The 27,289-nt window shown below is 45.7% G+C and overlaps 1 long non-coding RNA gene across 1 annotated transcript in view; it reads left to right on the top strand.

The window, feature by feature from the left end:
• LOC147693608 (uncharacterized) overlaps positions 1-26,118 on the top strand; it is a 94,531-nt gene extending 68,413 nt beyond the window's left edge. Inside the window, exons 2-3 of the long non-coding RNA XR_015299116.1 lie at positions 1,435-1,555; positions 25,845-26,118. This is a non-coding gene — a long non-coding RNA (uncharacterized LOC147693608). The remainder of the gene's footprint in view (positions 1-1,434; positions 1,556-25,844) is intronic.
• The last annotated feature ends 1,171 nt before the right edge of the window (positions 26,119-27,289 follow it).

The following is a 27,289-nucleotide window of genomic DNA, read 5'->3' as shown; positions in this document are numbered from 1 at the left end:
TTTCGGATGGGTGAAATTTACTATTCCCACTCCAGTCTGCCCAACAGTAAGGTCTTTTTATCTCCTTTGTGAAAGCTCTGCTGACTGAAGTTATCAGACCTTTGGAACCAGAGGATAGCTCTGTTGTCTCAAATCTGAGAGGGATGAGAGAATGTAGCCTGAGTGCTATAGCGGTCGACCTCGAAGCTGGGGAACCGGGTTCGAGCCTCGGCAGGGACAATCACCATCCTGTGATTCTGGGCAAATCACTTAGGGGGTCATTAGTATGGCGGGCGGACTTTGTCCGCCCGCCACCCTATCGGAAAACAGTACCGTCCGCCTTAAGGGCGGGGGTCCCGTGGGGGCAATTAGGATGCGCCTGCTACAGTGGTGGGCGCATCCTGCATTCCTGTCATTGTGGCGGGCGGTGCACTCAGCACTGCCCACCACAATCCCAGGAAGGCATGTTGTGCACTTCCATGCACAACATGGCAGGCACTGCACGGTGCCTGCCATGTTGTGCATGGAACTGCTTGAGGGTACCATATGTATTCCCAATATGCACCCCCACCCCCCAGAGTCCCTGTGGCCTGCAACAGGCCCCCAATGTCAAACACTGCATGTCTTTCTGTGTTGGAATTGCCGCCAAGGAAAGGCATGTCACTGCCTGCATAGTAATATGGATGGTGGTGTCTAACAGACACCGCCACCATATTGAACCCTTTTCCGCCCAGTCAACTCGTTGACCAGGCGGAAAGCGGCAGACGGTCTTTCTGTCCGCCGCGATCCCCCCGGCCATAGTAATATGGCGGGGAGGAATTGGGTGTCAGGCGGGGTCGGATCACGGGCGGATCGCCACCACCATGCGGGCGGTGACGATCCGCCCGTGATCCTAATGGGCCCCCAAATCTCCCCATACCTAACAAAAATGAATGTGTCCATATATAACGAAACTGGTCCTTATGTAAAGCTCTCTGATACCTGCTATCTTTGGATCGAGTTGAGCTACATGAAACTGTAAAAAAAAAAAAAAAAGAATTGTCATTGTTGACTCTCTGTGACATTTCACTTCCTTTTGAACCACTTCCAAGTAGTCTCTCATCATATTAAATTAAAAGAAATTGAAATGTTACCTACACTACGAGCAACAAGGCCACGTTGATTTGCATACCCAGATAATTTTAAGTGGTCGTAAATGCTCTGGATTTTTAACTAACTTTATAGTAAAAGTATGCTACCAAATGCCGCATTTGGCCACAAAACCCTATTGGAGAAAGCTCTGCAAAAGCAGTTTAGTGTTTGCAGTTTAATGTTTGCCAGTCTTTAGTAGTGCGCTTCATGTAGCCTTGTTACATGCAGAGGTGTCGGGGAAATAGATTATAGCTAACCAATATTAAAAGGACTACTATGTGTGTTACAAGTACTTTTATATTCTCTTCTGTTTATTTTTCCAAGGTGGGCCGCAGGCAGAAGAATTCAACCTATGGACTTGTGCCAACCACCATGGCTACTGTCGTCGCCACTGCTTTTCCCACGAACAGGCCATAGGCCTGAGTGGATGTCCCCGTAAATACAGGTACTGCCACACTACAGTTGTATTAATAGTGCTTGCTTGGGGCTATTGTACTAAGACTAGGAGCATTAATGTATAAGAGAACAATAGCCCAATACTAAGGTTAATGTTTTGCACATCATAAACAACAAAAGACAACCTGCCTCTTAAAACAAAAAAGCTGAGTATTTAGCTATGATTTAGGAACAACTTCCATATGGCCGGGATGCCTGCCACCCCCTCCCAACACCTATCCCCAAGGATGGGAGAAGTCAGGCACTGGTTGAACTTTTGGAAGGCGGGAGGGAGTCACCCTCCTGGCCGTATTTATTAAAATATGAAACAAAATTTAAAACATTAAATAAAAGTTTCATCATTCTGCATTATGTACAATTTTACATTTATTACATTTCGATGAAGACATGTACTTTGGCTAACCTTAACATATCTCTAATACAAAGGTTTCCTAGCCGAGTCTAACATCCTGAAAATGCATACATTCTAAATTAAAATTGTACATCCTAGCATTAAGGGCCAACGGCAAGGTCTTAACCGGTGTCAGATCCCTACTACCAGACTCTCGCCCTCACGGTGTGAGCGGCGCATGCGCAGAGGACTCTACCCTCATTGCCAACTGTAACTTTCCTTGTCGTGGTGGGGGCCCCCTTTCTACTCGACGCCATCTTAAAGGTCGTCCGAGTTCCCGTGTGAGGTATCTGTAGGAAGGACAGCGTGGACTCCCCCCATCCCCACACTCTCTATCCGCCGTCGCGGATATCCGGCCCCCGGGAAATTAGTAGGAGGGGCATTTAACCGCCTCCCCCCCTGGGAGGGGCCTATGGCCGTCTCCCCATAGGCGACCCATCCTTAGTGGGTGCCGCCTCCCCGTGGGAGGGGCCAATGGCCGCCTCCCCCCGGGCGCCCCCATCCATTCTGGGTGGCGCCCCCCTCTAGGGACCTTGAAATTACTGCTCACCGATCATGACCTTACCGCCCGAACAAAAAATAAATACGACAGTTGTTTATCTACTAAGGAAGAAAAAATTCTGACATAGCCTTGATGCGTCATCAACTGCTCTCTCCGGCAAGGACACATTTTGCAATGCAAAAGTCAAATCCTTATCCTAAACATTCCTTTACTCTTTCTCCAAAAGGAAAAAAGGCCTATACTCCTATTTCTCAGCAACACTTTATTTACACAAACATTTGTCATAAGGGGCTGGTGGGTGGGTCAAAATTGCTGCTTGTTCCGTCGAGGGCTCACGAGCAACGAGTGGGTGCAGCCTTCCGAGCCGAGGAACAAGAGGACGCTTCTTCGGATTCCCGCTCCATTTATTCTTCTGCTGGAGGGCGTGTACCCTCCTCCTGTACGCCTACAGGGGCGTGGTCTTCTGTGGAGGTGTCTAGGACAACCCCTCTTGGGCGGGAGAAGGCGCGCCCCGGCTACACCACTTCGGGCATACCAGCCGGGCCACGCCCCCCGCCCAAAATGGTTTCCCGGGGGGATCGAGGCACCCAACCATACGTTCGGGGGGACCGAGTGGTAGCCCCTTTCCATATGGCCGGGATGCCCGCCACCCCCTCCCAACACCTATCCCCAAGGATGGGAGAAGTCGGACACTGGTAGAACTTTTGGAAGGCGGGAGGGAGTCACCCTCCCGGCCGTATTTATTAAAATATGAAACAAAATTTGAAACATTAAATAAAAGTTTCATCATTCTGCATTATGTACAATTTTACATTTATTACATTTTGATGAAGACATGTACTTTGGCTAACCTTAACATATCTCTAATACAAAGGTTTCCTAGCCGAGTCTAACATCCTGAAAATGCATACATTCTAAATTAAAATTGTACATCCTAGCATTAAGGGCCAACGGCAAGGTCTTAACCGGTGTCAGATCCCTACTACCAGACTCTCGCCCTCACGGTGTGAGCGGCGCATGCGCAGAGGACTCTACCCTCATTGCCAACTGTAACTTCCCTTGTCGTGGTGGGGGCCCCCTTTCTACTCGACATCTTAAAGGTCGTCCGAGTTCCCGTGTGAGGTATCTGTAGGAAGGACAGCGTGGACTCCCCCCCATCCCCACACTCTCTATCCGCCGTCGCGGATATCCGGCCCCCGGGAAATTAGTAGGAGGGGCATTTAACCGCCTCCCCCCCGGGAGGGGCCTATGGCCGTCTCCCCATAGGCGACCCATCCTTAGTGGGTGCCGCCTCCCGGTGGGAGGGGCCAATGGCCGCCTCCCCCGGGCGCCCCCATCCATTCTGGGTGGCGCCCCCCTCTAGGGACCTTGAAATTACTGCTCACCGATCATGACCTTACCGCCACAGACCGGATAGTTGACCGACTATCCGGTCCCCCCTACTCCTCCTAAAGGTCATGCTTCCTCAAACCCCTTAGCCATGCTATGAAGTCTCCTATGAGTAAGTCATTCCCCTCCCTGGACAGGTGAACCCCATCGTTCAGATACATGTGATCACCCCGAATACACCCATGAGGAATGCTATGCAACTATGCAGAGCGGAACAATTTACCAATTTTATTATTGACTCGTTTCACTGAATGGTTCAGTGCTGACACCGAAAGGCCCCCCCGCCATATCTTCCTTGGAATCATGTGGGACCAGGCAATCGTGCACCCCGGGACTCTTTTAGCCAACCAGCTAACAGCCGACAAAATGTGTTCAAATAACACTCGTCTACCCAGTGACACCAAGTCGTTGCCCCCCAGGTGTACTATGACTACAGATGGCGGTGACCTATGCCGCCCTAACAGACCCTCAACAAATGATTCGAATTGGTCAAAACAGAGCCCGCCCTTCCCATGGAAGGCCACTCTGTACCCGTATTCCCCAGGTGCGTGAATCGCGTCACCTGCCCTGAATACGTCCCCGGCGCGCCTCACGTATGAGTGGCCCACGACCCATACCATCCTCTCTCCAGTCGGTGATACTTGACCGCTGGTCTCCTGATGTTGGGTCGACTTCAAATTCCGCCCCACGTGACAGGCTCACGAAACGGCAAATCAAACAAAAGACAAGAAGCGTGAGTGCATGTCAATTGATCGTTACAACATGTGCAATCGCACATACCTTTTGAAGCAATTCGAGGACCAACGGCCCAGCTGTTTCACTTCCTCCGCACTCTGACCCCTGGCTGTAGCCTCAGTGGCAGCCCCTATCCTAAAGGAGTGGGTCCCAAAATCGCACGGGTCCATGCCCGCGGCAGCGATTGTCAGTGCCAGCACCCTCTGAAACTGAAATCTCGTCAGTGGGGTGCCATCATTGTGCCGAAGCAAACTCCCCCCCATGCAGCCGTCCGTAGCGCCAAATATTCCTCTACGCACTTTAACGGGCAGATGGGGGAACCTCGCGCACGCTGCACGACAACACTATCTCCCATAGCTCCCTGGTCAGTCTTGGACCTGGCTATCGAGATTACCATCGAATCACCCCTTATTCAGACGTGATCCCTGCCCAAGCCTCCCTCTGTATCTTTCTTGTTCCTTGCGACAAGTTCGCTCACCCGCATAGCCCCATGGAATGCCAATGCGAAAGCTGCCCGGAACAGAACTGCTTCGAAATGGGAGGAACACGTCTCATCCAGCTTTGCTAAAAGCAGAGACAGTCTGGCCAAGCCAATCGGGCGCCGCCTATCACGCTTGCGACCCTCGAGGCGCTGCCAGCCCCGAAGGGCCTTCTTAACTAGAAAGGAACCCGCCAGGTCCTTTCTGCCATGCACCTGTGCCATGAATGAAATGGCCGCTCTATGCCTACTGGCCGTTGCCGCTGATCGGCCCTCCCTGTGCAGCGCTACCAGGAACCCCAGGAAGGATTCCTCCTGACCCCAGTTCTGACTCCCTGTGGGACCCAAAAATGTGCAATAGGAACGAAACGCTCCTTCGTATGCTTTCCTTGTCCTGGGGGCTAAGCTTGCTGCCACGAGGTCCTGTAATCTGGGGCACCGATTAGCCATAGTGCTTCTGGGAATGGTGCCGCCACTAGGTCCGCTGTAGGTAGATAACCCCTGAATGCCTGCATATGTGAACGAGAGAGTGCATCAGCCGCATGATTCAGTACGCCTGGCACATGTTTCGCCCTGAACTGTACATTCAATCTCATGCAAAGCAGCACAATTTCTTTCAACAATCTCAAGATCCATTTACAGCGTGCTGCCTGTTGGTTAATGCAGTCGACAACAGTCGTATTATCAGACCAAAACACCACTGAGCGGTTCCTGAAGTCGTCAGGCCATGCCATCAGAGCGACCCAGATGGGGAATAACTTCAAGAACCCAATGTTACCTGTAAGACCGTTGGAGTGCCACCACGTCGGCCATGTTTGCGCCGACCATCAATTACCTAAGATGGCGCCAAATCCCACGCTCCCCGCTGAGTCGGTCCATAGACCTAGTTCATCCGAAGATGCTGGCGGCGAGTTCCACACGACTCGACCGTTGAAGTCCGCCAGAAATGCCAACCAAATGCGCATATCCTGGCGAACCTCTGCCGACAGTCTCGTACGGTGGTGACCCTCTTTGAGACCAACCATAGCTTGTGCAATAGAGCGTGAGAAGGGGCGGGCCATAGGCATTACCCTCAAAGCAAAATTAAGCTGACCCACTGTTTGTTGTAACTGGTGCAGGGTCACTTTCTCCTTGCCCAGGCATTGCGTCAAGGAAGCCCTAAACTTGGCCACCTTGTCCATCGGTAAACGGAAACATCCCTCCACAGAATCGAGTTCAATTCCCAGAAACTCCAGTGAAGTAGATGGTCCCACCGTCTTACCTGGTGCCAATGGAACTCCAAACTCCCGCATGAGGATGCAGAAGCCGTGCAGCGCCGGTGCACAGTTCGTATCACCGGCTGCCCCCAAGAACAGGAAATCATCGAGATAGTGCATAACATGCCTATGCCCTGTAGCCTCGGTAAATGCCCACTCTAGAAAACAGCTGAACATTTCAAAATAGGCACAAGAAATGGAGCAACCCATAGGCATGCATTTATCCATGAAATAACTTCCTTGAAATGCAAAACCTAGCAAGCGCTGATCCTGTGGGTGCACCGGGAGCAGCCGGAACGCCGATTCGATATCTGATTTCGCCATCAGCGCCCCAGGGCCCAGGTGGTTTAACATGGCCACGGCATCATCGAATGATGCATACCGTACTGAACAAACTTCTGGGTCAATAGCATCGTTCACCGAGGAACCCCTTGGAGCAGAAAGGTTATGTATAAGTCTAAACTCCCCTGGGTCTTTCTTCGGGACAACCCCCAACGGGGAACAGATGAACTTCGCCACCGGTGGGCGATGAAGTGGGCGATGAAAAGGCCGTGCCACTTGCCCTAAACCGACTTCTTTTGCTATCTTCTTCTCTGCCACGCCTGGGTTGTGCTGTACCGATAACTGGTTTTTACAAAAGGAGTCCCCCCGAAAATCCCCCGCCGGGATGTGGAAGCCATGCGAGAATCCCTTCCTCAACACCCCAGCGGATACATGATCAGGGTATTTGTTTAACCAAGGAGTCATAGCCATGAGATCAACGGGTGTAGGCAATCGGTCACAACGGTCTACCTCAATCCTGCTTAGACCCTCCTTTTCCTCCCGTCCCGCTATTTTTCGATCTACATGAACTTTCCGGGTGTGAGGAATTCCCACAGCCGGCACACACATGCTTAAACCTACATGTCCCCTGCGGTCTGTTACAGTTGCCTCGATTGAAGCCCCAACAGACCCCACGTTTGCCGCCATTCCCACCGGTCTTAGGCTGGTAATCCCCACCGGTGCCCGCTCGAAAGGGCACCGCGGGCTTTTGGCGTACAACCCCTGACCCACTCCCGCCTGGCGAGGACATACCTGCCGCCCCTGGCAGGAGCTGCTTGTGCCATGACACCGAATCCAGACAATCCCAAGTCAACGTAGCATCATATTCTTTTGCTTTTCGGAATTTCATGTCATAACCTTTCCATTCCTCCCCCTCATACATTGAATAAAAATCCATAATACGATTCTGATAGCAAGTCAACTCAGTCATAACCTCGGGTTTACGTTCCCCCATAACTGCAGTAAATATAGAGAAGGCCTTAACCCAGTTCGTTTCTGTTTCCTCCACCATAAACTCCGCCATCTTGGCGCGCCAGACGCTCGGGTGCCACAAATCCTTCTGCGTTTTAGCATATTCCATCTCGCGATGGTCAGTTAATAATGAAAACATGTTGACATACTTGTCCCCCCATATTAACTCTTTCGTGGCCATAGGAATGTGCTGTGCAACCTTTTCCCGCCTCGAGGGTATTGAGCCCTCTCCCGCCATTGGCAATGCGAGCTTACCCGGATCGGCCGTTGCTCCCGCCGTCTTCTCCTGACCAACTGCTGGTCCTACCGGTGCCACCTGTGGGGGAACAAGAGGAACACTCGCTCTTGCGACGTCTCTCGACTGCCGCAACTGCTTGATTAGTATTCTGGCCTCTTCGGCCGGATCTCCGGGGGCCACTGTGCCCCCTGCCTTTGTCTTGAGCCATGCTGCAACTGGGTGGCCAATTCTGGAGGCATTTCATCATCCCCGGCCGGAGTGATCACCACCGGGATCGGCTGGCCTAAATCTGGGTTTTGTCCCGGGTTGTCTGTCGGCACAAGGGGGGCGACTGGGGGTACCTCTGGAACCGGGACCTCCCCCGAAACCGTCCTCTGCTTAACCCGTTTCCCTCTACCCCCGGGGACGACTCCCAGCAAGGCCGGGCCTATTACCTTTTTTAGATGACCCGGGTTGCTCAATACGGCCAATTGCTTCTTTACCTCCGCCAAACCTCTACTGATCGATTGGACTTGTCCGAGTTTTCGGTCCATGCAAGCCATCCGGTTCGACAATAGGCGTAAGACCTTATCCGTCTCGGAACCCTTTTCTGCTTTCTTGCCGGCCATGGTTTCGAGTATCCCGCCTTTGGTCAATCTACGAGGTCCAGCTTTCTTCGAACTCCAGATAACTGAAAGAGAAAAAACAAGGGGGCATATTATCAAGCCTGTGCGCTAAAATTATCGCCACTTTATCGGCCGAAAACGGCCGATAAAGCGGCGATAATGGGCTTGATAATATGCTCTATGGAATTCCAATCGAAGCACATGTTAGATGTGAAGACATCTAACATGGGCTTCGATTGGAATTCCACAGAGCATATTATCAAGCCCATTATCGCCGCTTTATCGGCCGTTTTCGGCCGATAAAGCGGCGATAATTTTAGCGCACAGGCTTGATAATATGCCCCAAGATTACAAGTTCTCAAAATTGCTGCTTGTTCCGTCGAGGGCTCACGAGCAACGAGTGGGTGCAGCCTTCCGAGCCGAAGAACAAGAGGACGCTTCTTCGGATTCCCGCTCCATTTATTCTTCTGCGGGAGGGCGTGTACCCTCCTCCTGTACGCCTACAGGGGAGTGGTCTTCTGTGGAGGTGTCTAGGACAACCCCTCTTGGGCGGGAGAAGGCGCGCCCCGGCTACGCCACTTCGGGCATACCAGCCGGGCCACGCTCCCCGCCCAAAATGGTTTCCCGGGGGGATCGAGGCACCCAACCATACGTTCGGGGGGGACCGAGTGGTCGCCCCTTTCCAATCTCCAAACAGCCATGCGATATATATCCATGCAATCAAAAGGGCCATTAGTCATGAAACAATTATCTTATTTAGTTGCAAGTTTGTCAGTATTTCATACAAAACATGTCAGAATGAATTCTCACAAAACACGTACATAATTTCTACCCATACATTAGTGTGTTTTGCTCTGGGCATCTTCAAGAAATGTTTCTATCCTCATTCAATCTCATGAACCACAGATACATACAAATCATGCACAGCACACACATCCATCTTCTGGTAACACACTTCACATATCACTCAATATCAACAGAACAAAAATGAAAACAATCTAACAGGGACCAACGTGGAGCTGTCTCCACTAATGGCTCTAGATATGATAATTGAAATAGGTACATAATTGGTAGAGAGCCTTTTTAAACCTATATAGCTAAAGTATTTAACTCAATACTTTTTGATATAAGTACATAGGTCCTTAGTCCTTCCATGTAAATATATTGTTCGGTTCAATAAATTTTTGTGTCAGCACATCAATCACATATTATGGCAAATGCTTCGCTCCTGGAATACTCATATATTTATATTTATATATTTATATATATAGTTGATGGTCGCTCAGTCTGCGTTCAGAGTTGTCTTTTGTTGTTTATGGAATGCTTCACCCCTGTATTCCTGCCTATATTTGTTTCTACAGGGGCCATTATCATGTATTTATTAATTGTTTGCACATTATCTAAATGTTATGCTTTGTCCTTGCCAGCAGTCAAAATGTTTGGAACATTCTTAAAAACACACCCTGGAGGCACTGACTGTGTCTGTAACATTGATTTATGTATTTTAGCACACTGCTCATGGTGTTAACTGCAATTAATCCTCTCTACATAGGACCTGCCCCAAAGCTATAGGACTGAGTAGAAGGTAAGTGTAAAGGAGGGTTATCTGGGACCCTGACTCTGGCCGGCAGTGTCATCACAGCCACAGCCGGAGGAGGTAGGTGTAGGTGGGATGCAGAAGAGATGAAAGAAGACAGGAACCAGAGAGGGGGGGTTATAGCTGGATCTTCAGTCACAGCCGCAGTTAAATAAATAAACCTTACAACATTCCTCGTTTCATGCCTCTCTACTTTCACCAACACAACAACTGGTGACGACAAGGTAAACACAAGCTCACGTGGCTATCCGAGCAAGTGCATACCTCGCATCCTGCATTCATGCTGTGCTCTGTCAGCCAGTCCCAGGGCACTACAAGAGGCAAGACCCATCTCCTCACCCGGCGATCTGATTTACCACCACACCGAGCGCACATTGTTCCAACCTCTACTTCCTGCGCTAGCTTCACCAAGTGCGAGTTGTGCTCCGACATCAGTCAGTCCCCCAGGGAACCTCGCACACGCTGCAGTACCTGCTCGCCTTCCAGCCCCACACAGCTCTCAAATAAGCCCACCTGTTGTGCATTATCCTTTTTCTATTTCCATTACCTGTAACTGCGCGAGCTGTCCCCAGTGCGTAATTGGTTTAGCCAGCTGGAATGTTGACAGCTTGGTTTTTGTTTTGACAGTTGACAGTTGGTGCCTGGCTGCGACCCTCACGCTTGCTGCGGTGTGTTGTCTAATGGAATAAATTACTTTACTCCCACTTGTTCCTGTGAGCCTCTACTTAACAATTTGGCGACGAGGTATAGACTTCACACCACGAACCCACTTGAAGCCACTCCGGTAGGAGAGTAGAAAAATTAAGAATAACGACTTTAGAGGAATCCTTACATGACAGCAAGCAAAATTATGAGGAAAGGCAGCCAGAATAAATAAAGGAAATATGGTACAACGAACTTATTAGCGAGTCATATTAAGGAGAGATAAAGAAGATTTATTTACAGCAATGCGTGAAGAGTAAATCTGAATTAACCTTAAGGGGAGTAAAAAAATTGATGAGAGCAATTCACGCAACAAGTTAATGAGGAGAAATTACCTTATTTGAAGCATTTGTTAAGGAATTGTGAAATAAAAGTGCCGTGTCGGCTCCGGCAGTCTGCTCGAAGTGTGGAGCTCTCGCCAGCGTGTGGCACGAGCGTTTGCGTAACTCACGTAGGGAGTGAGACTTAGGAGAAATTGACATGAATAGAATGTGAAGCGGCACGTACAGGGAGAAAGGTACTTCTGCGTCGACTCCGACTGTGTTAAGGAGCTTGGATTCTCCTCAGCTTTGCGGCGCGAACGGCTGCGCAACGTATTTGACGTAGTTGGCGCCTTCTTGCGAGTTAATAAAGTAAAGGCCACAGCAAACTAGACTAGAGCGCAAAAATAAAAAAGAGTAATTCTGAAGGAAACCAGTAACTAAAAGCTGTTTATGGAATACAAAAAATAAGTATAAAGGGAGTTCCCCAGGTGAATTTACATGCAGAGGAACAAAGAGAAATAAAAGTGTAAAGGGAAACCACACGTGTGGTATTTGGTGCACAGACAAAATATCGACTCCAAAATATCGACTGGACATAATATCGAGTTTTAAATATAGACTGGACAAAATATCGACTGAACATAATATCGACTACAAAAATATCGTTTTTCAGGTAAGTGAAGTAATATCGACTGTATAAAATATAGATAGCAAAAATATCGAATTTTTAATAATATATAATATTTTATAGTGTATTTTTATGTAATAATATGTGTGAAATGTGTGTATTAATGTTATAAAATATTTTATTAAATGAATTTTGTTTTTTTAATAATTGCGTAATGTAATTCTGTAGCGGGTTGTGGGTTTATAGGGGAATAGGGTGGGAAGTAATTTAATAATAATTAATTAATTAATATATGTTTGTAAATATTTATAATTAATAATTAATTGATAATTAATTAATAATAATTAGTTAATTAATTAATATAATTTTGTACATATTTTGTATTAGTAATTAATTGGTAATTAATTAATTGTAATTAGTTAATTACATTAATTAGAGTACATTTTAATATATATAATTTTGTGTTATTGTTAAGTAATTAATTGGGAAAAAACTAATATTAATTATTAAAATAATTACAGATAATGTGTTAATATATTTACTTTATTGTTATTGTTAATTAATAATTATTTGGTAATTAAATAATATTGATAAATTTTGGGTAAAGGAGTATTTTTAGGGTTCAGGGTCAGTTTTCAGTTTTTGGGTAAAGGGGCATTTTTAGGGTTTTGGGTCAGTTTTAAGTTTTAGGGCAAAGGGGTATTTTTAGGGTTCAGGGTCAGTTTTTAGTTTTTGGGTAAAGGGGCATTTTTAGGGTTCAGGGTCAGTTTTCAGTTTTTGGGTAAAGGGGCATTTTTAGGGTTCAGGGTCAGTTTTTAGTTTTTGGGTAAAGGGGCATTTTTAGGGTTCAGGGTCAGTTTTCAGTTTTTGGGTAAAGGGGCATTTTTAGGGTTCAAGGTCAGTTTTCAGTTTTTGGGTAAAGGGGCATTTTTAGGGTTCAGGGTCAGTTTTTAGTTTTTGGGTAAAGGGGTATTTTTAGGGTTCAGGGTCAGTTTTGGGTTTTTGGGTAAAGGGGTACATTTTAGGGTTCAGGGTCAACAAATAAGATTGTAAAAAATTATTTTTATTATTTTCATTTATTATTTAATTATTATAATTTAATTTAAGTATTTTTAAGTATATTTTAGTAATTAAAATTTAATATTAATTTAATTTAACACTGTTTTTTATAAAGTCGATATTTTTTACATCTATATTATTGTTAACGATATTTTGTACTCGATATTTTTGTACTTACCTGTTTGTAGATACAAACTCGATATTTTGACTGTCGATATTTTGTCCACGATATTTTGGCAAGTCGATATTTTGTCCCTCGATATTATTTCAGTGATCCGTGGTATTTACAAGGAAGAAAACTGTAACCGGAAGGAAAAGAAATACGTTTTTGGAACTAGGAAAATGGCAAACAGTAACAACTACAATTTACAACCACCAGAACTTTTTTTAAGGGAAACAGGTACACCTCCAGTGAAATGGGAAAAATGGAAAGAATATTTTTGAAATTACATTTCCACATTTGAGAAAGAAGATGAACCAATAAAACCTGAAGAAAAGAAAAAACATACTGTTGCATTGTTTAGGTGCAGGGGGATTGGATGTTTACAAAAATATTAATAAGAAAGCACGTAATGGTGGTGACAGGAATGTGTATGATGAAGCACTAGAAGATTTAGATGGATACTACAAACCAATGATTTGTGCGGCAGTCCACAGGTACAAGTTCTACAGAAGAAAACAAGGGAAAGAAGAAAGTATTGATGACTATGTGGCTGCATTAAAGAACTTAGCGTTGACTTGTAAATTTGAGAATATGCATGATGATTTAATTAGGGATCAAATAGTCATGTGTGCAGCAAATTCTGACATACAAGATGCGCTATGGGCTAAAGAAGAGAAACCACTGCAACAAGTTATTGAGATAGTAAAGAAAGCAGAATTGACGGGTAGATGCGCCAAGGAAGTAATTAATGAAAACAAAGGCAAAGATTATATTTCCACTGTAGTAGCAAAAGTAATAGGAACAAGGAAAAAGAAAACAGACTACATAAGTCAAAGCAAAGAGAAACCTAAACAAAGTATTTATGGGAAAAAATATGAAGAATTAAGATGCTTTCGTTGCGGTAGCAGTAAACATCTTGCAAACGATTGGAATTGTCCAGCAAAAAATAACAAGTGTGGAAAGTGTGGTCTAATTGGCCATTTTCAAAAAGCATGCATAAGGAAAGAGAGAACAAGAGTCAAGTTTGTTCACGAGGAAGGAAGTGAAGATGCGAGCGAGTCATCTGAGGACTCAGAATACAATCTATGTGTACTTAATATCACGGACACAAATGAGGAAAATGAAGATGATGAAAACATAATTTTAAAAAAACCTAAGTGCATAATGACGATTGGTGGTGTAGAGGTGGAGATAATAGCAGATTCCGGTGCTCCGTGTACCATTGTAAACAAAGAGGTGTGGAAAAACAAGTTTCAAGAAGTTCTAGGGAACAGTATGGAAAAACCAGATATAAAGTTGAAAACCTTCACGAACCAACCAATAGAACTCGTGGGTTATAGGAAGTTAAATTTTGTATTCAAAGAAAGAGCAATGGACAGCAAACTGTACGTGGCAGTGACTGGACCCTCTGTTTTAGGGTGGAGGGACAAGGGGAAACTTGGCATTACTCTCAACCCTAACAGAGCAGAACCGGTGTTGGTCATGCAACTGGACACGGCCATGAGTGAGGAACTTGTGGAAAAGTTTCCTAAAGTGTTCAATGGGAAAATAGGAAAATTGAAGGGTTTCCAGCACAAAATCAAGTTAAAGGATAAGACTAACCCATGTGTACATAAAGTAAGGCATGTACCTTTAACACTAAGGGGCACATTAGGATGGCGGGCGGGCTTTGCCCACCCGCCACCCTAACGGGGATGTGGACCACCCGCCTACAGGGCGGGGGTCCCGAATTGGGCATTAGGATGCGGCCGCCACACAGGCGGGCGCATCCTGTATATTTACCATTGCGGCGGGCGGAGCTGAAATCTCCGCCCGCCGCAATGGTAAAAATGCACGTTGTGCATTTCAAAGCACAACATGACAGGCACCGCGCGGTGCCTGCCATGTTGCACATTGAAATACGGGGGGGTACCATAGGTACCCCCCATGTGCACCCCCCAAGCCCCGGACTCCCGGGGGCCCGCAACGGGCCCCCGCAGGGAGGCTCCGCATGTCTTTCCGTGGCGGCAATGCCGCCACAGAAAGGCATTGACAAATGCCCATAGTAATATGGCGGGCGGTGTCTGACAGACACCGCCACCATGTTACTGGTTTTCCGCCCCGGCCGCAAGGCGACCGGGCGGAAAACATGTGGGCGGTGTTTTGCACCGCCGCGGTCCCCCCCGCCATACTAATATGGCGGGGGGGAATTGGGCTGTGGATGTTGGGCGGATTTGCTCCGCCAGGGTGGCGGTGGCCACCGCCACCCTGGCGGAGCAAATCCGCCCGACATCCTAATGGACCCCTAAGAGAAGAAGTCAGAAAATAAATTGATAAACTACTGGAAGCAGACATTATAGAACCCACAGAGTCAGCGCAGTGGGTCGCGCCCTTGGTGGTCGCGAGAAAATAAATATGTATGGACCTAAGGGACCTCAATAAAAATATTCTCATTGACCAGTACCCTTTGCCAAGAATTGGAGAAATGCTGTCCCTCACAAAAGGAATGAAAGTTTTCTCCACAATCGATCTGGCGGCAGCATACCACCAGGTACCCTTACACCCCGATAGCAAACACCTCACCACTTTCATCTCACCATTCGGGTGTTTCAGGTTCAAAAAGGTACCTTTCGGCATAGCGTCTGCTGCAGCGTTATTCCAGAGACTAATACAATAAATCTTTAAGGGTGTGAAAAACATACTCATCTTTCAAGACGACATCCTGGTCATGGAAAAGATCAAAGTGGACACGACAGTAGATTAACACAAGTACTGAAGAAATTGGAGAAATGTGGATTGACAGCTGAATTCAAGAAGTGCAAATTCAGTAAAGATCGAGTCAACTATCTTGGCCATGAAATCTCAAGTGATGGAATAAGACCTAAGAAGGAACTCATCGGAGCAATTAAAGAGGCGACGGTACCAACCAACAAAGATGAACTTAGAGCCTTCTTAGGATTGGTGGAGTACTACTCTAAATTTGTAAAAGACTTTTCAACTAAAACGTACAACATCAGGACACTTCTTAAGAACAAGAGCAAATGTGAGTGGACCAGTGCATGTGAAGAGAGATTTAAGCAACTTAAGAAAGAAATTTGTGAAGCACCGGCTCTGCAAGGATTTGATGGAAAATTGGAATGTGTAATAACAACAGATGCAAGCAGTAAAGGGCTCGGTGCTGTACTCACCCAGATCGAGAGCAATGGTAGTGAGGTAACCATCGCATTTGCCTCACGTTCACTAACAGCGACAGAGGAAAGATACTCTGTGATTGAAAGAGAAGCGTTGGCGTGCGTTTGGGGAATGGAGCATTTCCGCTAGTACATCTAGGGAAAGAAGATAATTTTGAGGTGTGATCACAAACCTCTAACTAAGGTGTTGACTGTGAAAAGGCTGTACAATGCTTCACCACGTTTGGCACGAATGTCCATCGGACTGTTGGATTATAATTATGATGTACAGTACTTACCCGGAGCGAAAAATGTAGTAGCAGATTTTTGGAGCAGGCTTCCGTTGAAACACACAGGTACAACAGCACAAGAAGAGGATCTTAGTGTTGCAAGCATCAGTGAAGAATTCCCTACCATAAAAAGGAGCGAATGGATGGAGAAATGTTCCAATGATAAACAAATTCAAGTTATCAAGGATCACATTGTAAAAGGTAGCCCACAGAAAAAATACTTGGAAAATGAATTACGAATATTTTGGGAACTGAGAAATGAGCTGTCGGTGGAGGACAATCTCATCCTAAGACAAGGAAAAGTAATACCTCCAAAAGGCCTCAGGGAAAGAATAATCAACATATGCCACGAAGGACATTTGGGTATGAACAAAACCAAACAAAGAATAAAATGTTGGTATTGGTGGCCAGGTTGTGACATGCAAGTGGAGAGAGCCATAAGAAAATGCATTGAATGCGAAAATTCAGACAAAATTCAGACGACCCTGCGACCCCCACTTCAGCCATTGAATTGCCCAGACGCACCATGGGAAAGAGTTGGCATTGACATCATGGGACCAGTAAGATGGCAGGATGAAGGAGTGTATGTCTTAGTGCCAGTGGATCACCTTTCAATGTGGTCTGAGGTGAAGGTTTGTGGAAAAGTAGAAACTAGTGACGTGCTTAAAGTCATGGAGAAAGTGTTCACCAGGGTAGGAATCCCAAGAACAATTGTCAGCGATAATGGGAGCCAATTCACTGCAGATGCTTTCAAGAAATTTATAGAAAGGAATGGCATCAACCATAAAAACACATCAGTATACCACCCGGCGGGAAATGGAGCGGTGGAAAGATTCAATAGAGTGATAAAAGGGACCATCCAAATAGCGAATAACAACGGAAAATGCTGGAGGAAAAAAGTGAACAAGATGGTTTGGGGATACAAAATCACACCAGGGGTAAAACCGTTGGTGAGTCCTTTCGAAGTTATGAGGGGTAGGACCCCCATCTCCAAAGACAATATTGGTTGGTTCAAATCTACGATGAGAAAGGAATGGTCAGTAGATGCCATCAGAGAAAAGATCAAAGAAGCACACGAAGCCTATAAAGAAAAATACGACAAGAGCAAGAATTGCAAGGAGTTCAACATCAGAGTAGGAGACAGAGTCAGAGTGAAGAAAAGCGGACACATTGCCAAAGGTGATAGCAAATTCTCTGCGCCTCTGGAAGTAGTGAGGGTTTTCTGTAATTCAGCCTTGCTCAGTGATGGAAGGGTTTGGCACGCCTCTGCAATGTCTGTCTGTCAGAGATTGGAAATTAACCTAGAGGACGGTAGAGAACAATGCCCCGAGCGAGAGGACAAATGCTGCGGAGTATCACAATTTGAGGATGGAGAGTCCAAAGAAGAAGAGGAGGATGGTGATAGAGAAACGCCTGAAACACGTAGTAACCAGACTAGACAAGACTTTGGAAACATCGAGTCTATTGGTGAACGCGAGGACTCCAGCACAGATGCCTCTGTGGTATACCAGGACACATGTGAGATCTACTCTTCTGGAAATAGACAAGAGGAGGATGAGTCTGAGAAAGCAGAGAGTAATCGTATGTACAAAGAGGCAGGAGAATCTTTGCTCAGCAAGGAGGGAACTGTTACAGCACCTGCGGACGCACCTATGTGTGATGCAGTTGGAACTAAAGCAAGCACCAGTAGTTTTGGCAGGGTTCTTAAAAAACCCAGTAGATTTGATGACTTTGTTTGTGAATAGCACTACTTTGCAAATTACTTTAAATCTGCAGCTTGTTTCCTAATGCCTTCTCATAGGGAAGGAGATGTGTTGTGCATTATCCTTTTTCTATTTCCATTACCTGTAACTGCGCGAGCTGTCCCCAGCGCGTAATTGGTTTAGCCAGCTGGAATGTTGACAGCTTGGTTTTTGTTTTGACAGTTGATCAGTTGGTGCCTGGCTGCGACCCTCACGCATGTTGCGGTGTGTTGTCTAATGGAATAAATTACTTTACTCCCACTTGTTCCTGTGAGCCTCTACTTAACACCACCCAGAGTCAAAGCAATAGTGTACTGACCTCACAACTTCAAACTCCTTATTTGTGCAGCCTGGAGTGCCTGCTGCGCATTCTACATAGTTGCCCCAGTGCCCTGGATCTCGATCCTGGTCCAGCAGCCATCTTGAATTGAGACACCTGCTCTGCCACACTGCTCTTCCTGCCTGAGAGCAGCCATCTTGGATTGAGGTGGCCCATCGTCTACAACCTAACCCTGCTTATTGCTGGTGGCCATCTTGGATTGGTAGACCCTCACCTCCCAATTTGTATCTACTGTGCACTGCATCTCAGGCCTCATTGACTGTGAGCGGCCATCTTGGTTTGGGATTGCCCATTACTTTCAAGTATAACTCTATCTACTGCTGACAGCCATCTGGGATTGGGAGGTCCCTCACCTCCCAAATTGTTTCTACTCTGCCTGGCTTTTCAGCATCCATAGGTTCTGCCCTAGCAATGCTCATGGCTATTGTTTCTCCTCTGCCAAGATGCTGTTCCACATTTGTCATCCTTGCCATAGCAATGTTCCTGGCAGTTTCGACCTTGTGGTTCATTATCCACTGGTGCCTACTACTTCTGGTGTGGTGTGCATTTGCTTCGTCTTTGCTACTGCACTGTGTGTACTCAGTCTGCCGTTTGCCATTATGCCTGCTGACCGGCATACGATGCTGCTGTGTTCTTGAAGCCATAGCCCCTGTTTGATATGTCCTAGTAGCACAACATAGGGTTTCAATGGGCTGACTGTATCATGAAATTTGATAGCTTCAGCGAGGTGCTGATGAGTCCGATGACACCAAAATAATTGATAATCTCAAAAATCTTGTGGACGATGGCGTCAAAAAAACCCTCACAAAAATTCCCAAAGGAAAAGCCAACACCTATTGCAAGCTCAAGGACGAACTTGCAAAAAGTTTAATCCTGCCAACAATGCGAACTATGAAAGGTACATGTTTGGCAAAACTCAACAATAGCCAGAGGAGTCGATGGAGGGTTTCATCGAGCATCTTAAAACCCTCATCAAACACTGTCTGAATTCTCCAATGAACAGGCCATGTGTCTTAGGATCACTGACAGCTGTCAATCAGAAGCATTCTGAAGGCAAATGCTTCAAGAAACTCACTCTCTAACAAAGATGCTTGCCACGGCCCACACAGAGGAATGTGCTGAAAAGCAGGCAGCAGACATGGAAGCGGGTATGAGCACTGGGAAACCTGTACTGGCCATATGCAATAGGCAACAAGTTCGCAAAGCCAATCACGAGACATGGCAGTCGGACACAGGAAATTCTGCTACAGGTGTGGACTGATGTTACCACATAACAGAAAGTGCCCAGCATTCGGACAAGTGTGCAAAGGCTGTGGTAAAGAAAATCATTTCAAATCTGTCTTCTGCACTTGATCAAAACACCACTCCTCTGATGGTAGATTCCTGAACTTCATTGTCGACAGTGGTGCATCTATCAATGTCATCAGCAGGCAAAATCTTGCCACTCTCCAAGACTGTGCGCAGTTAGTTGATACTGAAGGAGGATACAATTATGGGGAGAAGATACACCCATACCCTGCATGGGGAAGTTCATGCCCACCCTCACATACTGTAAGCAAAGTAGCAATGCCACTTTCTATGTTACACACTGTTGAGTACTGTGCCCAAGGTCCTATGTCTAGATCCTTCCTCGAGCCTCAGACTCATACAAGTACACACGGGCACTGAAGTCATTCATCAGGTTCACCTTCCAAATGCCTTGTGCACCTGCCCAGTCCTGCCCAGTCCTACTCCTGAACAAACAGTACATATCTTTCATCATTGATAGTGGGGTGTTGATCAATGTTATGTCCTTTGATCAATTCAAAGCACTCAACCTAGCACTGTAGCTCGAACACTCTCCCATAAGAGTCTGCACCTTGGCCACATCCAAACCACTACATATCAGTGGTTCCTTCACCGCATCCTTTTCACATGGCCCATAATCTGATACAGCTCCCATGTATGAGCTACAAGGCAAGACATCACATGCGTGCCTTCTAAGTTTTGCCACAGTGGCGGCAGTGGGGGTCATCTACATAAACCTCCACCTTGAGACAGTCCCCAACATTACTCACCATTTCCCAACACTCTTTACTGGTCTTGGAAAACTACAAGATACCAGTTTCTGCCTTCACATAGATGTGAGAGTCTGCCCAGTGGCAGAGGGACACAGGAGAGTCGCATTTTATCTTCAAGAAGCTGTATAAAGAGAAATTGACAACCTCCTCAACCTTAATATCATCAAGCCATCTGAGGGCCCCACACCTTGGGTGTCTCCTATTGTGGTCGTCCCGAAGAAGTATAATCCAGGGGCTGGCAGTATATGCATAGATATGCGCCAGCCAAACAAGACAATACACTGAGATCGCCATCCCAGTCCGTACATCGCAGATATGATCACCCAAGTCAATGTCTGCAAACTGGACCTTAACAAGGGCTACCATCTGATTGAACTGGAGGAGAGGTGCGGAAATATCACAACATTTATCACTCATTTGTGCTTGTTCTGCTACAAGAGACTGAATTACGAGATTTTGCCTGCAGAATTTTTTTTTCAGGAAGTCATCCGCAAGATCATTCAGCAAGTGAAGAACGTGTTCAACTACAGCAGCAACGAACACATTTCTTGAGGCCACCCGCGATGCACGTGATGGTGCATTTTTTCTGTGAAGCTGGTCTCACCCTCAAATCCAGCAAATATGAATTCCATTAGACCAAGTTGAAATTCTTTGGACACCTTTCTCATAGAAGAGAGTATGAATCCTGACCCAGACAAGGTTGCTGCCCTTGCATCTGCCAATCCGCCAGGGAATGTCCTCATGCTCCATTCCTTCCTGGGTACGAGCAGCTGTGCGCCAAATACGTTTGACACTATGCCAACATCAGTGCTCCTCCTCGACACCTCACAAGACAAGGGGTAGCTTTCCAGTGGTCTCTTGACTCTGAGCCGAGTTTCCAATAAATAAAGACTGCTATGGCCAAGGCCACCATCAAGGCATATTCAACTCCAAGCTGCATATTGAAGTGATGGTTGCAAACCCAGTAGTGCTTGCTGCTTTTCTGGCTCAAAACTCTGGAACCCTGGAGGCCCAATGTCACATAGTCGCATATGCCAGCAGAGCTGATCAGATACTGCAAAGGCTTATTCCCTACCAGCCACGGCCCGTGGAGGGAGTTTCGGTGGGGCAGAGAGGCGGGGCAGGGGAGGGGCAGGGTGGGGGGTGCTAAAAACTGGAGTATAGATAATTGAAGGTAAGTAAACAATTTAATTAATAAAACAAATTTCGTAGCACGCCCTGCATCGCAAAATGCGATGCAGGGTTCGCTACGAAAGTTCAGCCACACTCATGTGTGAGCGGTCCATACACACCAAGTTACCACAGTGGACGTCAGAGCACCCTGTGAGCTCTGATGTAGTCATAGCCACGGACGAGAGAAGAAAAAGAAAATGAAAGCTCATGCTGGTGTCAGACAGCAGGTGCAGGAAGCACTCTTCAAAGCAGGTAACAGGGTGGTAGCCAAGTAAAAGCAACAGAAGAAAGCCGACACCTCTTTCAACACTCAACCCTTACGTTCTGCCCTGGAAAATAGATAACCAGAAATACATCACATTTAGGGTATAGTGAACACAGTCAGGACCTTGATCACCTCTCAACCTTGGCAAAAGGTCTGACGTGCCAACTCTTATACTGCATGACCAGAGGTGTACCGAGCTGCAGGCTCCACCACTGAAGATTGGGTCTAGCAGAGTGATGTCTACACCTCCCAGACTTATTGAGGACGTTTGATTTATAATAATGTTTAAATGGTAGAGATGTAGAGTCAGGGTCTCTAGGACCATGCCTCTGCCTCAGGTCAGAGACAGGAGGCACAAGAGATAAAAGGGGACAGGAACAGGAAAGAAGGGTTTTAGAGCAAGATCTTCAGCCAAGGTGTAATATGAGGCTACCTCGCACTGCACAGCTGAAGTTAAATAAAGAAACCTTACAACATTCCTTGTGGTTATAACTTCCCCCAACACGAGAGTGAAGTTGTTCTTTTTTTTTAAATAGGCCCTTCATACTTGTTGACACCCAAAATCAAGTAGCCAATGAGGTTATTAGTACCTGTGGCCCAATCTTACCCAGTGCAGACACACAAAGGCCAGCGGTCCTTTTCAGCTCTACTTTCCTAATTCACACTCTAATTGAACTTCCAGGGAAACAACAGCAGTGACAACAATATTATGCATTCTGATTGGCTGAACCAGTTTCAGCATTCCATATAAAGCGATGATCGTGTATGAAAGCTAGATCATCTTATCTGTTAGATCAGAAAATCTGAATAAGGTGATACTCTACAGACTGTACTTTCAGAAACACATTGACACTGCTCACACACTGTCATACCGGTTGCAAGTGAGCATACAGGGCTTATGTTCCACCACAGAAATTATTGTATTTCTCGACTGTACAAAAACCTCAGCTCACTGAGTATTATTACAGTGATATTAATTATCCTCCCTGAAAAGATGGCATCCAGGAACACTACAGAGTAGAAAAATGCAAGTCCAAGTCTTGAGTGGTAAGCCATGGGGGCCCCAGTCATTTTTTCTGTCACTGCCCCACCAAAAGGAACACTTTAAGACAACTAGCATAACCAAGGCTTTAACCTACCATCCAGTGAGCACTCAGAGGTCAAGAGTCCTACCACTGCTCCACAGCACCTGCCAACTGTGTCCTGCCCGAATTCCCATCCACAGAAACAAACTGATGAAGGGCAACAAGCATGCCCGCGGCATCAGTCCTGCCCCACTATCCAGCATATTCACAGAGGTCATGTGACATTATCATTACCTCGCGTCGCAAGCCAATCTCAGCCAGCTCTGGTTTCCTGCAAACATGTTTAAGAGGGCCAAAAAGCATGTTCAGGGCCTTAGTGTAATCCCACACGCCAGTGTGCTCAGAAAAGTTACATGACCACAAGCTGCTTTGCTGTCACAGCAAATCACAGCCTGCCCAGCTTTCACACCATCATGAAAAAGTTCAAGAAGGCCACCTAGAGCTCTCAAGGTCTGGGTGTTTCCTGGGTCTTGCCCGACAATCCAGTGTCCTCACAGAGGTCCTGCAGCCGACTGCTGCTCAACAGCCCCAACCAATGATGGCCTGCCCAGCTTTGCCATCAGGTTCACGAAATCCAATCAGCATGCAAAAAGGCTCCATCTCAGCAAATAAGTGAGCATGCTCACAGAGCTTAAATGAGCTACCCACACGTGCACAGCTGAAGGCAATCACAGCCAACCCAACTCGTCCGCCACCAGAAACAGGTTCAAGGAGGCCAACCATTGTGCTCAAGACCTCAATCTCACGCCACAAGCCAATGCCTTAATAAATTTCACATGACCAATCACTTCTCCACTGCCTCAACCAATCGCTATACCCCCATCTTTCAAACCACCGAGAACTGATTCATGAAAGCCAGCCAACACACCGAAGGCTGCAGTTTCATCCAATGAGCCAGAAACAGTATCTATTCTCCCTGCTCCCTATTGTAGATGCCACCTAACAATGAGGAGGAAAGCAGAGGAATGGTATGTGGACTGTGGTTAGTCTCTTTTTAAATCCACAACTGGCCATTTGGTGTGCGTGGTCGCCAATCCAAGAAGTAGCCTACAGAAAATTGACAACTCGATCCAGGGAGTACTATTAACTGGACACCAAGAGAGTAATGTGGATCCTGGCAGGCGGTCCCCTGGTTTGTCCTATTTAGAAATCCCCACCTGTCTGGTGGGGATCATTATGCTATAAAGGGCGCTGCTGGGACTCCCCTCACTACACTGCAGGCTTGCCGAGCATGATCAGCAAAGTTTTTTTATTAGAGAAACTTTGCTCCCAAAAGCAGGAGTTTCATTTCATTAGCCTAAAAACACAAATATCAATAAAGCAAAGTGATTGTTCTCCCTGTGCACTGGGCACTTACAAGAATTTCTCTGCCAACATTCACCATGCCTCACAGGAGTTGCTAGCACCTTATATTTTTGGTGATATTCTTTATTTTAACTGTTCTACTTTCCTATAGTTTCTTATAGTTATATATAAGACCCTTGGCATTGTCAAACCGGTTTCAGTAATCTCAATTCAGTCTCAAATGGGGTTTTAAGAACAAATCAGAATTACAAATAAAGTGCAGTTTTTCCCCTGCACAACTTTCCCAAAGTAATACCTGCCATAACTTGTGCAGGAAAACCCTAAAAACTGTTGAGTTCTGAATGTGACGTAGTATTGGTCTAGCAGCCCAGTCCCAAAGCGATGTTACCAGACAGGATTTCCAGCCTGTAAAATAGACTTTCGTGTTCCTGCACCTGAAGCATCCAGGTGCAGGAACACCTGGCGACTTATAGTTAGGCATCGTGGGATCTGCCCTGATGAGTACCACTCCACTCAACACGTAATAGTGGCCTTGGTGGACACTCTACATGCGTTAATGTTAAGAGCTGGGCACACTTCAGGAAAACTGTATCCTGTGTAGTTTCCCTCGAGAGCCTTTAGAATTCTTTGAGAATACCATAAAAGTTGGAAATGTGCCAAAAACCTTGAAATAGTAATGAGGAAGCCGATTTGATGTTTATCCCCTATTGCCAATTCATTGTTTGTTGTCTCGTTCAATACGACTGCCTTGATGTCATGATCCGATCACTATGGGCCTGATTTACAGAACTAACTTAAGACAAAATCCTAAACTTACTACTTTTGGTATTCACAGAAGTTAGGATTTTGTCTTAAATTTGTCTTAAGACAAACTTAAGACAGACTTAAGACAAAATCCTAACTTAAGTCTGTCTTAAGTCTGTCTTAAGTCTGTTTTAAGACAAAATCCTAACTTCTATGAATACCAAAAGTAGTAAGTTTAGGATTTTGTCTTAAGTTAGTTCTTTGAATCGGGCCCCATGTGCCATACTAATGTCCTTTATTTGATATATATGACTTCACAGATGCCTCAGGTCAATTGGAACTGTATTTAACATTAGATATGCCTGTTTTGCACAGACGTTTGTTAACCTATTTCTGTCTAAACTTGTCTCCACATAATTTAGTCAGCTGGAATAAGTCATTAGAACCTGCTATTTGCACATTTGATATGGCTGTTGCCCATGACACTTTCCATGTTGTTTTTATAAGTCGTAAATTTGCCAACCTGAGACATATGCATATTCGTCCAATACTTTTGTCACTGAATCTTAACTAAGTGAGGTCTGCTCTGTTGTACCTCCAATTTTTAGACAATTGTACTGTTTGTTTTTATGTACCTAGGTTTTTTTTTGGGGGGGGGGTTCAGTCTACTCGTTGAAACAACTTTTGCCTTATTCTTGTGTCTTTTATTAACTTTGTATTTGTATCTGCTTTTATGAGTTACTGTGATACACTGAATAAAGTGACTTTGATTTGATTTTGACTTCATGCACTCCACTATCTAACCAATGTCCTTTTATCTGTCAAGGTGCTGTATACCGAGAGGTTAACTCGCCAAGGGGACAAGGACCATGACCTTCAGAATAAATTGCTTAAATGCTTTGCCTTCAATTAACCCATGTGGTAGTCTGGGTGCCATGTTGTTCATTCCCAAGGCATCATGGGAGCCCTGCGCTAATGAACTTTCAGACCGCCTGGAACACTGCAGGAGAACGCTGCTTGATCTCGTCTGAAGTTGTCACATACATGACCATGTAGTAAACTATCTCTGGGCTCACCTTAATAAATAAGTGTTTATCTGGCGGTGTTGTGTATTTTCTAACAAATTCTCTAAAGGGTGCACAAAAGTCAAGTTCTTTCACTAAAACACAATTTGAATAAATCTTTTTCAGCCCTCACCATGCAGTTTTGTTTGGTCCAAAGGCTCTTTCGTATGCATATTCAATTATTAGTGTTCAAAAAAACCTAAAACAAATATCAAAATTCATTAGAATTGAATTGTTATAAACAAAATCGCCAAAATAAGCTATAAAATAATGTAGCCGCCCCTAGGAACAAATATTGATGGAGATGCAGCAATACTGCACTCTGAGCTGAAAAGAAGTCTCTCTCTGGCTCTCCACGTCTCCAACAGGTATCTTCTCTTTTTTTTGTTTTTATTTTATTGATGGTATGCAAGGAGCATGCAAGATACAGAGAAGCAAACAAAAAACAAACAAAAGACAATTCATCACAATACAATACATCACAATACATAAACAACAGGTATCTTCTCACTGTGGTTTTTGTCACCAGTGTCTTCAGGTCACTCAGCAGGTAAAAGAGCGCAGCTCCAGTGTTTCTGCATCATTGAAGCTTCTGGGCTTTCCATGTAAGGTGTATTAGGTAGCCACATTGAAGAATGTTGCAAATTAATTACGTTTGCTTTCCAAAATGGATTCTTGATAGATACACATTTCAGACTTATGATACACAACATCACATAACATATTCCAGAGGCAGCTACAGACTGGGATTCCTAAAACTAATTTTTGCACCCTTTTTAAAAAAAATATAGTATTTCTTACATTTCTACGAGTACCAACACTGACGATGTGTCCGTTTTAATACAGGAATATGAGGTGGTAAAGCAATACATGAAACTGCAAATAGATATCAAAAGAATGTCAACACATGCACACGTCACGGACATGCAAATGAGCACCTGAAGTGACATTCCATGCCAGGTGACACTTGATAGCATCACAGCTACGGGGAGAGCAAGGGTGGAATCTACTAAAAGTAAGCAGAAACCCATGAGCTTTGTTTGTTTTCTTTTTCTGCTCCTGAGTTCCAAACCACTGACACGAGGAGCAAAAAGGGCAGTGCCCGGGGAGTCAAAAGGTAAGCAAGAGAAAGCACCATCTTCGCCTGGCTGACCCTTGTTGACATCCATACTCAGCAGATACAATCCAAGTTGTGCCAGATGTTTAT

Source organism: Lissotriton vulgaris, chromosome 8, assembly GCF_964263255.1.
Source record: "Lissotriton vulgaris chromosome 8, aLisVul1.2, whole genome shotgun sequence".
Classification (NCBI taxonomy): Eukaryota; Metazoa; Chordata; class Amphibia; order Caudata; family Salamandridae; genus Lissotriton; species Lissotriton vulgaris.
Note: the sequence above shows the minus strand (reverse complement) of the source record. Positions and strands in the feature narration are given on the sequence as shown.